The sequence below is a fragment of the Apium graveolens genome, chromosome 3 (assembly GCF_009905375.1).
Source record: "Apium graveolens cultivar Ventura chromosome 3, ASM990537v1, whole genome shotgun sequence".
Classification (NCBI taxonomy): Eukaryota; Viridiplantae; Streptophyta; class Magnoliopsida; order Apiales; family Apiaceae; genus Apium; species Apium graveolens.
Window position 1 is genome coordinate 189,197,196 of NC_133649.1, and position 11,502 is coordinate 189,208,697.

The following is an 11,502-nucleotide window of genomic DNA, read 5'->3' on the forward strand; positions in this document are numbered from 1 at the left end:
ATTTTAAATGCATATTTAATAAGTGAATTTATATGTATTTTCATGTGATTTTATATTCATTTTATGTGATTTTAAATGCATCTTTAATATGTGATTTTTTATGTATTTAATGTGATTTTAAATGCATTTTTATGTGATTTTATATGCATTTTATGTGATTTTAAATGCACCTTTAATATGTGATTTTATATGTATTTTAATGTGATTTTAAATGCATTTTAATGTGATTTTATATGCATATTTAATATGTGATTTAATATGTATTTTAATGTGATTTTAAATGCATTTTTATGTGATTTTATATGCATTTTATGTGATTTTAAATGAGGGTTAATATGTGATTTTATATGTATTAATGTGATTTTAAATGTATTTTTATATGTGATTTTATATGCATTTTTATGTGATTTTAAATGCATCCTTAATATGTGAATTTATATGTATTTATGTGATTTTAAATGCATTTTAATATGTGATTTTATATGTATGTTTATCTGATTTTAAATGCATCGTTAATTGTTTTAAATGAACTTGTAGGAACGATATGCCGCCATTCTCGAACGCATGCCCGTGGAGGTTACACAAACGGGTGATCGGGATGAGCCGTGGGATTCGTGGATGGAAGCGTTGGAGGTCCCCCAAGGTACAAAGCCGAAAAAGAATTATGTGGTGGGGTTCCCGAATGCTCGGGCTACCGATCTCTTGCCTACACTTGCTACCCGGTACCAAGATTCCACACGGAATGAAGCCGGCTCATCCTCATCCGCTCCGACACAACGTGAAGCCATCCCCGACAATGTATATCTTACCATCGTGAGGAATGTGCTTACAGAGATCCGTGCAAATCCAAATCAGTTTGCTCGCCAACTTTCTGATGCGGAAATAGCTACATTCGCACGTACCGCTCTCGAGGCCTCGGATCCATCCTCCGATCCTAGCCAAAGGTTGCAATGAAATAACCTTATCGGTGGCGAGATCATGCATATCGTGGGCTCCTTGATTGAAGATATCGTCCAAAAGACGGAAGCTCGTGTTGCGGAGGTATAATTTTTGACCTTCTTGTTTATTTATTGTTTTCATTCACATGTAAATTTTATTTCTTCTTTTTAACTAGTTTAATTAAACTTATGTATCTAGGAAAACAATCGGCGTGCTATGGAAGTCGATAAGGATTATACGTCTGAGGATGAGACCTCCGATGATGAGGACTTTGATGATGGCGGCGGTGATGGCGGCGGTGATGGCGGTGGATCGTCCGATGTTGATTTGTCGGATTAGTTTATATTGATCGGTTTTAAGACTATTGTAATTTGATGGTTATGGGATGTAATATAATACGTTGTGATGGTTTGATACTTTGTCGGCTATTTAGGATTGCTTATAATGATGTAATGATACGGTTTAATCCTCCGGTTATCGGAGTTTGTGAATGTTTGCGTTGGATTTAATTACTATGATTTAATTATGAAATTTACTAGTTTTTGCGAATGATTTTGAGTAGTATAGTTTAATGATTATCATTATTGTTTGTTTTGGTTGTTTGGTTGTGATTGGATTGGATTTTGGTTTGGTATCCAGGGGCTGCAGAAAAACCTGCAATTGTTTTTTAAATCAGACCTTAAAACCGACCGACAATAGGCATAACCGACCACTTTTGACTATAACAAAACCGAGAAAACCGACCGTCAGGTGACATAACCGACCACCTTCTTCATAAAATCGACCGTCTTCTTTAGAGGGTGGTCGGTTTTTGGACGGTCGGTTATGACATTTAGGTTAGCTTCTGAAATAAAACCGACCGATGTGCACACTTTGACCACGTCGGTTATGAGTTCTAGCCAACATTTTAAAAATAGACATAACCGACCACATGCGGTCGGTTATGACTCAGTGACGTGGCGACACGTATGCACACGTGTTACCACGTGTACACAGTGACCCCACATTTTAGTAAAATGCCCAGGCACTTAACTGACCAATGTATTGGTCGGTTATGAGGCTTAAACCCGACCAAAAGTCATAATCGACCAGGCTAAAACCGACCACGTCCTATGGTCGGGTATGACCCTTTTAACCGACCGTTTTACCTCTTAACCGACCGTTTTTGACGGTTGGTTTTGTCCTGTTTTCTTATAGTGTATATGTGATTTTGGTTTTTTTTTACTACAATTTCGTTCATATGTAGTTGTCAAATTATGGTTCTAACGGTGTTTTAGCATATTTAAAGTAGCCAAAAATAGTTGCTATTACACTTACTGATTGATTAAAAGTATAAAGATCAGCGTGAGATTTATTATAATTAAATATGTATCAACTACAATCAGTCATATTTAACAAAGTAGTTACACAAGTCTGTATCCTCGTCATAACCACCACGCTCTGAAAGCAATATAATACGAAGAGTTCGATGAAAGATTATCAGAGATAACAAATTTGTAAAATAGTGAGGTGACGGAGACTGGCCGAAATGAGGTAGTGCAAAATCTTTGAAAAAAGTTAGGGTAAATATAAGGTTAAAAAAATGGGTAAAAGTGACAGAAAGTCTATTAAAAAAGTCATGGCTAGTATTTAAAGTAATTAAAAATTGCAAGACTTAAATTTGGTCTCGAATCTCGATTTTCATCCAAAGTGAGTTATTATTTGATCGGGAAAATATAATTTTTTTTAATATGTGTGGTACATAATATACCTTATAAACTAGAATATTGATTTCGTAAGAGACAATATCATCTGTCACAAAATTATTATTCTCGCTTACCACCCAAGAAATTTTATTATTTCTTATTATTTAACTTATCTGTTAAGTTAGAAGAGATAAGTATCCTAACTCTGATTGCATCCATCAGCCTTATTATTTGACTAATGAAATGGTGTTTGTAATTCGAGAACCCAAGTTGGTATTTTGTGTTTTATAAAATAGGGTTTTTATCTTATGATCGTCTATATTCCCCTGCTTCTTGATATTGCATTCTTTTTTATTTTTTTATTTTATTAAATTAATTATATAAGATTACACGGCATCCGCTATGTGGTTATACCGTGCCAAGCTGAAACACTACTTAACAGATCTTAACATTTTAACAGAAAGATAAAATAATAATACAAAAATTAATCAAGCTTTATTTTGAGAAAAATATTGATGAGTGGTAAATTTCTAACAGAGATAATAGTCGTGAAAAAAAAATCTATTTTTTTTCTTAATTAAACAACATCAATCACATCAAAAGCATCGACGTTGCATCTAAATGTTGTTAAAGAAGAGTTTATTAAGATATTTTTTTAAAAAATTGTCCTTTTACTTGAGAAATTCAGCATGGCTAACATACAAAAATATTCTTTCATTTTACTAAAATATTATACAAAATTATCATGAACAGGTTTTATTGTTGAATTTATAGTCTTAACTCAACTAGGCATAAAAAAATTATTACTTTGCACATCTTATATAAAAGTAAACATTTAAACTAAATACAAAAGATACAATTTTTCGACAATATTATGTTGATCTAATACATTTTCATTTATCTACATAGTTGGGAGAGCTGCAAACGTACAGAGCAGAGCTGAGCCGAGTTCTTTGTCTGAACCGAGCAGAACTTAATATTTTTTAAACGAATCATGTCGAATTTAAATACCGAACAGAAAGTGTTGTTCAAGATTGTCTCGTTTATTAAACGAGCAGAACAAGAGTTTGCTCAAGAACAATTGAGTTGAGCCGAACTCGATCCGGGCTCAAACAAAGCTGAGTTGTCCATTTATTTTTTTCTCGATCAACCTTAAAGTATAATTAATAGTTTTATAAGTTACATTCGAGATCAAACAATAGTCTTTATATTACCACGATATACACACTAACACTACACTTGTTTCTTAATCTATATAATTTTATTTTTCAAGTCAAATTTTAAGTATCTATCCAATTTTATTTTAAATTATTAAAATATTCATAAATTTAGAAATTGTACAATACTTTTTAAATTATCAATGTCGAAATTTTATAATAATTTAATATTTTACTTATTTTTTTTGTAAATTACATGTTATTTAATGACATTTATAAAAATGTGAATAATTGGATATGAATAGATCATGATAACAATATTTGATAGTTTTAATACGAAAAAAATAAATGACTAGTTTAGGAATATAAACAAAAATTCTAAAAATTTTAAGTTTTTAATAAATAACGAGAAACATGTACTAATAAAAATATTAAAGTGATTAGTAATAATATATTATTTATAATATATATAAAATTTATCCGATTCAAGTTAAGTTAGCCGAACTCGACCCGAGTCAGAGCCGATTATGAGCTAAACGAGTGTAGTCCAAGTCGAACAGGCAGAATGCTCGGCTCGGCTCGTTTACTTAGCAAATCTCATTTTCATGTTTAAGATCGGATCGTTTAAAGAAACAAACCGAACCGAGTTTACATAAACGAGTTTTATTAACGGATAGTTATGTTCATTTGCAGCCCTAATAGCGGATGAGGCTTTCAAAAGTTTTATTTGAGTAAAAAATAAAACAATGTTCTATATTTACTCTCGCCGCCTCCCTTCTGATTTTATCAACATAGCCGTCGGGGTTTTTACTGGCTTTTGCGGTGGTGAGTAGCCCCCTCTAAAGAGTTATACCCTCAAACCTATCAGCCTGTGAAGACTGTTGTGCACATGAAGGTGCATTGGAAACTTGCACAGGGTCTTTAGTGAAAATTGATAAAACCCCTATGTTTGTGATGGTGTCAACAAGGTCTACCTCAGCATGTAGAATCTCACCATCTGACGATTGTGCCTGAGTGGTGAGCACAGTTTCATGAATTGTGTCACTTAATTTCCCTATGGCTTGAGTAGAAGATTCAAGCCTTTCATTAAAATTTGAAGAAATTTTAGAGATAAGATTTGTGAGCTCATGCATGAGTGTTGGCAACTCCCCCTTAATAGATGAGTGAGTTTCAATTGACATGTCTTTTAAGTGTGTGCCAGCCAATTGACTTCTTTCACACTCTTGAGAGTGCTCAAGAGGGGGGTGTACACTCATTACAGGATGCAATGGGGAGAATGCTTGATTTAATAGTGACACCTTGTTGTGAAGATTCCACTAGAGTCTGTTTAGGCCCCTGAGTTATAACTGCATCTTTTTGAGAAGATGCAGATATGTCTATTTGAGTGGTCAACTCAGCTTTCGTTTGCTTCTTTTGCTTTTTGATCAAGGGTGACAGTTTCTGTTTGATGTTCATCACTCTCACTAACAACTACTAGTGTTAGTTGCTTCCTCTTCTTCTTACCAACTCCATCCTTTTGAGAGGATGAAGTAGTTGATTTCCTAGCCTATAGTGGTTTTGAAGAAAGTTTTTCAGCTGTGGAAGGCCCCTATGGGTTATCCTGTTTGAGTGCTTCTGCAGGTGTAGGAGCCATAGATTAACTAAGAATTACAAAGCTTCTCATGTCAGGCATAAGATAAGGACATGTTCTAAATTTTTCCAACATAAAGTGAATGATACTTAGCCTAACCTTAATCCGATTCTTTGTATTAAGTGATCCAAATAGAATTTTGGACACTTATTTACAGATGCCTATTTCATTTCTATCTATACTATCTACCATATATATGTCATGAACTTTATGGTTTAAAGTAGACATAAGAAATATAGGAAAGAAAATCTTCTTACCCCTACTTACTAAAGACATTTTGAGCCTTGTGCTTAGCTCTTCCATATTAGGCTTTTAACATCCAGGTGCTTGTTATAGGCCATAGAGTACACCAGCTTTTGCACCACACTTGAAATGTTGTCATATACAATTTTCCTACATGTGAATGCCCTGGTTATGGAGTCAAAGACAAATGACCAATCCCTCCCCAGGTTCTTCTTGTTTATACTGGCCCTGTCAATCTTTTCGCCGTAGTTTATGAAGTCCATGAATTCAGCCAGTTTCTGAGTTGTAGGAGCTTCAACAAAGTTATTTGTTGGAATACCCAAAGCTTTATTGATGTCATCAGCATTGAACTTGTTAGCCACACCCCTGATTATGCAGTTAACCACCATGGAAACTGCTTGATTTTCATGAACAATGGTGTTGATGACTGCAGTGTTCCGGAATTCATTTAGAACATCCAGGTAGATCACTGGGTTTTAGTTGGACCTCTTGAAAGATAAGCATCAGAAATAAACTTGACAAAACACTTGAAGTTATCAGGTGCTTAGGTTGGATCTACAAAATCCAGGTAGTTGGTTTCATCCTTGGGTATAACAGCCCTCACGTTGTTAGCAGTCATTGAAGAATTTGGGTTTTAGTGGATAAGTATTTTGAGAGAGAGAAAGCTTAAAACGGTTGAGAATGGTGAAAAATCGCAGAAACTAGGTCAATTGAGATCTCGAAAGCGTAATGAGGGGTTATGTCAATATGTTTGGGTATTTATAGGGTAGAGATGTGACTTATCGACAAGAGAAGAATGAACGGTTGAAAATTGCTTTAGAGAAGTCACATGACTTACAGAGAACTCATGTCGAGATTTCACTTTCCTGGCTCTTATCGAGAACTAGGTAGTGACTTATCGAGATATTGTACAAATACCTAGTTTTTCCTTTTTGGACTAAATTATTCTAATTTATATTGAAGAGATCTATATAAAAATACAATTGATTTTATATCAAAAGTAATTTACTGAAATAATTTATTAAATTAAATTGTTCAGTTCTGAGTTATCGAGAAGTCTAAAATTTGAACTATAGAGAACTCCATATCGATAAGTATATCTAGATCTCTACAATACTTGTCGAGAAGTCATAGAAAGACTTATCGAGAAGTCCATCGAGAAGTCATGAAAGAGACTTACCGAAAACTCTATCGAGAAGTCAGAAAATGACGTATCGAGAAGTTATCTTGACTTATCGAGAACCCAGTTCTCTACATACTTTGATCCTTTTCACATCTGTCTTATATCAATTTAACATATTAATGATGTGAACAAACATTTGGACATTTTTTTTCTTAGAATTAGAAAACTTCCAAGTTGGATTTATTTTTATTTTAAAAAATAAATATACAGAGAATTCTGAAATATTTATAGTTCATATTCCAGTTAATTCCTAATTAAATCAAATTACTCTTGATTTATCAGGAATTAATCTGTTGCAACATGTTAGTTGAGTTCTTTCCTTTAGGATGAATAATTTATCATAAAAAATTCACTTACAAGTCTATCAAAGTTCCTTCATCCAAAGGTTTAGTGAAAATGTCAGCTAACTATTTTTCTGTTAAAACAAACACAAGCTCAATAGTACCATTTGCAGCATATTCTCTAATAAAATGGTACCTTACATCAATGTGATTAGTTCTAGAATAATTAACTGGATTAAAAACAATAGATATTACAGTAGTATTGTCACACATGATAGGAATCTTTTGTAACACTAGGACATAATCCATTATTTGATTCCTAATCCAAAGCACTTGAGAACAACAACTTCTAGAAGCTATGTATTCAGCGTCAGCTATGGCAGTTGACACAGATTGTTGTTTCTTACTATACCATGATACAAGTCTTTGACCTAGGAATTGACAGCTTCCACTTGTACTTTTTATGTCTCAAAAGAACCGTATGTGAGACTCTTGCGTCACCTGCATCCATCAAAATCTATTATCCAACAACTTTAAAACTAGTTCCCTTAGGATACCATAATCCCAAGTTTGGTGTTCCCTTCTGTTATTCCCAAACAATCTAAGAATATAATTACAGAAGGGGGTTGAATGTAATTTTTGCTTTCTTTTGGAAATTAAGAAAATTCTTTATCAAAATATATCTCTATTTGAATATACAAGTGTGCGAAATAAAAAATAAATATATTAAGACACAAAGTAATTAAACACAAGGATTTAAAAACTTTCTGGTGGAATGATCTTTTCCACCAGAGATGTATATTGATTGAGAACTCTGTGATGCTAGAATGCACACAGCTGCTTACAAGTAAAGTTGCAAAGAAAGAACAGAGAAATTCCTAACAGATGTAGCCTTTTTTTATTTCTTAGTTCAATTGATTGATAGTTACCTACTTGCTACTCTTGGTTTATATATCACCAAGTTACATATGAAAAAGACAAATATATAAAACAAAATGTCTAAGTCTAATCACATGTTTCTCCATCTCTCTATCCAGCATCTTTGTATTTCTTCAAGTAAGCATGGAAATGGAAATGCTTCTTTGTTCGCAAATCCTACAAACAGGAACTCACATTCCTTTTGTATAAAATCAACCCATGTGACTGTCAAGTCACTATCAACTGCTATTTAAATTTGTTATCCGAGACTCTGTAGATTATCCGTTGAGTCTCTATTGGATCATCCGTTGATAGTACCTTGAGTCATCCGTCGAAGCCTTGTAGAATCATCCGTTAAAAGTATTTTCATAGCAGTTGACACAATTTCATTTATGCAAAATTACAAGGCATTTAATATTTATAATTAGTCAACCTATTTTGCATACCATTCTAGTAGTGAACAGGACTTAGAATATTCTACAACCTCTAATTCTCTAAGATATTACAATATACATGAATGTGCTACAAATACTTATTTAAACATAAGCTACTCTTTCAACGGATGACAAAGTAAGGTTATCCATTGAAAGCTACAAACACACTTAATTAAATCTACTAAGGTGTTTTGGTAAAATATCACCAAGCTTATAACATATTCCTAACAATCTCCCTCAATTTATGTCTACTAGAATTGTAGGAATAAATTTGTTAGAGTTTATACTGAACTATTCGTTTGAAGTATATACTATTATAATAATCATTTGAGAATCTTGAATGCATGTTTTCACATTGTCTATACATTATATATTGTAGACAATCTATTATCAAATGGGATAGCAGAATATTAGATTGCCAAACTCCTTATATAATAGAAAAAAGGTTCACATTCTAAGTGGTGTTAGACAAACCACTAGAACGGATGAAGTTTTATTTAGAAATAGTATATCGTGACTATTGAATAATACTAGTATACTTGGTGTATATTGAACGGGATCAAAATAGTAGAATAATTATTTCTTTTATTATGACAATAAAGAAGAACTAAGATTCTATGATATTATTATGTCTTAGGTTCTTAATCCGGATATAGTGATTGACACTTGTATTTAATGCACATGCCTTGATTCATACACTAAGTAATTTATTTTAAATTATAAATTTTTGTATTGGGCAATGATATTATATACAGAGTGGGATATTAACTATAAAAGGAAACGATGTCCGAAAAATATATTCGGGTGATGATTTTTTCTTGCATAATTATAAGGTTGGTGGATGATCAAGGATAAAAGATATTGATTAAATTAATTATCAAAAATTAATTTAATTAATGGACATGCGATATCTTAAACATGGGGAATATAATAAGCAATTTATATGGGAATCGAATTAAATGATTAATTTACGGAATTAGGAAAGGTAGTGCAAATATTAATTTTTTTAGTGGATTGAATTAATATTTAATGACATTGGGCTTGGTCCAGAATTTCATTGGAAGGCCCGACCTAATGGTCAATGATCCCTACTGTAACCTATAAATATTCTCATTCTCCTAAAACTAGGGCAAGAAACAAAACAATGAAATCAGATCCTAGGGTTTGAGAGAGGCATCCCTTTTTCTCAAGGAGCCAGCCAGGGTTTTGGATTTTTGGAGCTTTAAAAAGAGGCACACCTTGGGATATCGAAGCCCACACTTCGTCCTAAAAGACGAGGACTTGAATCGCTTGTGCCATCGCGATTAAGGTTAATATTTTGTTCGTACTCTTTAAGACATATCATAAAACCCAGGGCCAAGATTCTATTATTACAACAAAATTTAGGTAAAATTTTGTGAATCCTGCTTGGAAGGTAAAATTACTAATAGGCCATTCAAGGAAAAGGGGAATAGAGCCAAAGAAGTGTTAGAATCGGTTCACACTGATTTATGTGGACCCATGAATATCCAAGAAAGAGGTGGTTATGAGTATTTCGTCACATTCATTGACGATTATTCTAGATATGGGTACATTTATTAGTTGCACCGTAAGTCTGAGTGCTTTGAGAAGCTTAAAGAGTACATATCTAAAACGGAGAAGCGACTTAATAAAAGTATCAAGTCACTGTGATCAGATTGTGGTGGCGAATACTTGGAGAATTTAGGGAATATTTATCAAAAAATGGGATAGAATCCCAATTAAATGCACCAGGCACACCCCAGTAAAACGGTGTAGCAGAGAAAAGGAACATGACTCTTTTAGAGAGTGTTAGATCGATGATGAGTTATTCATATTTACCCAAGTCGTTTTCGGGACATGCCTTAGAAACAACAGCTTATCTTCTGAACCTGGTACCTTCTAAATCGGTTCCTAAAACCCCCTTATAATTGTGAACCGGGGACAAACCGAGTCTAAGACACATTCGGATATGGGGTTTTCCATCACATGTGCTGAACAAGAACGTGACTACGTTAGAATCTCATACAGAAGTAAGGCTGTTTGTAGGCTACCCCATGGGAACGAAAGGTTATTTATTTTTTAGTTCAAATAATCGGGATGTCATTGTTAGCAGCAATGCTAGATTCTTAGAGCAAGACTATATAATGAATCACAAACCCATGAGTAGTGTCGTTTTAGAGGAACTAGTGGAGGGATAGATAATACCCAGAAACCTATAGTACAAGTAGAACAGCCACAACAAAATGCACAACCTGTCACTAATACCGCACCAGTACCTCGTCGTAGTTAGAGGGTTGTAAACATCCTGATATATTCATGTTTTTGGGTGAGTCTTCGGACTTGGTCTCTGGTGAACATGATGATGATCCCCGGACATATGAAGATGCACTACAAGACAAAGATCCAGATATTTGGAAAAAGACAATGGAATCTTAGATGGAATCAATGTATTCTAATCAGGTCTGGGAGCTCGTGGAACCGCCCAAAGGTATAAAACCTATTGGATGTAAGTGGATCTACAAGAAAAAGAGGGGATCAGATAAAAAGGTGAAATCCTGGAAAACAAGACTTGTTGCGAAAGGGTATACTCAGAAAGAAGGTATCGATTATGAGGAAACCTTTTTGCCAGTGGTCATGCTTAAGTCAATCCTTATTCTTTTATTTATAGCATCTCATCTCGATTATGATATTTGGAAAATGGATGACAAGACAGCTTTTCTTAATGGAAGTCTTGAAGAAACCATCTATATGTAGCAACCAGAGGGATTCATTAAGGAAGGCCAAGAGCATCTTGTATGTAAGCTTAAGAGGTCTATTTATGGACGTAAACAAGCTTCTAAATATTGGAACATTCATTTTGATCAGGAAGTCCAGTCGTATGGATTTGATCAAAGTCCAAGCAAAGCATGCATGTATAAGAGATGTGAGGGACATGTAGTGGCTTTTCTAGTGCTCTATGTTGATGACATTTTTCTCATTGGAAATAATGTTAAGATGTTGTCTTCAATAAAGGCATCGTTGTTTAAACAATT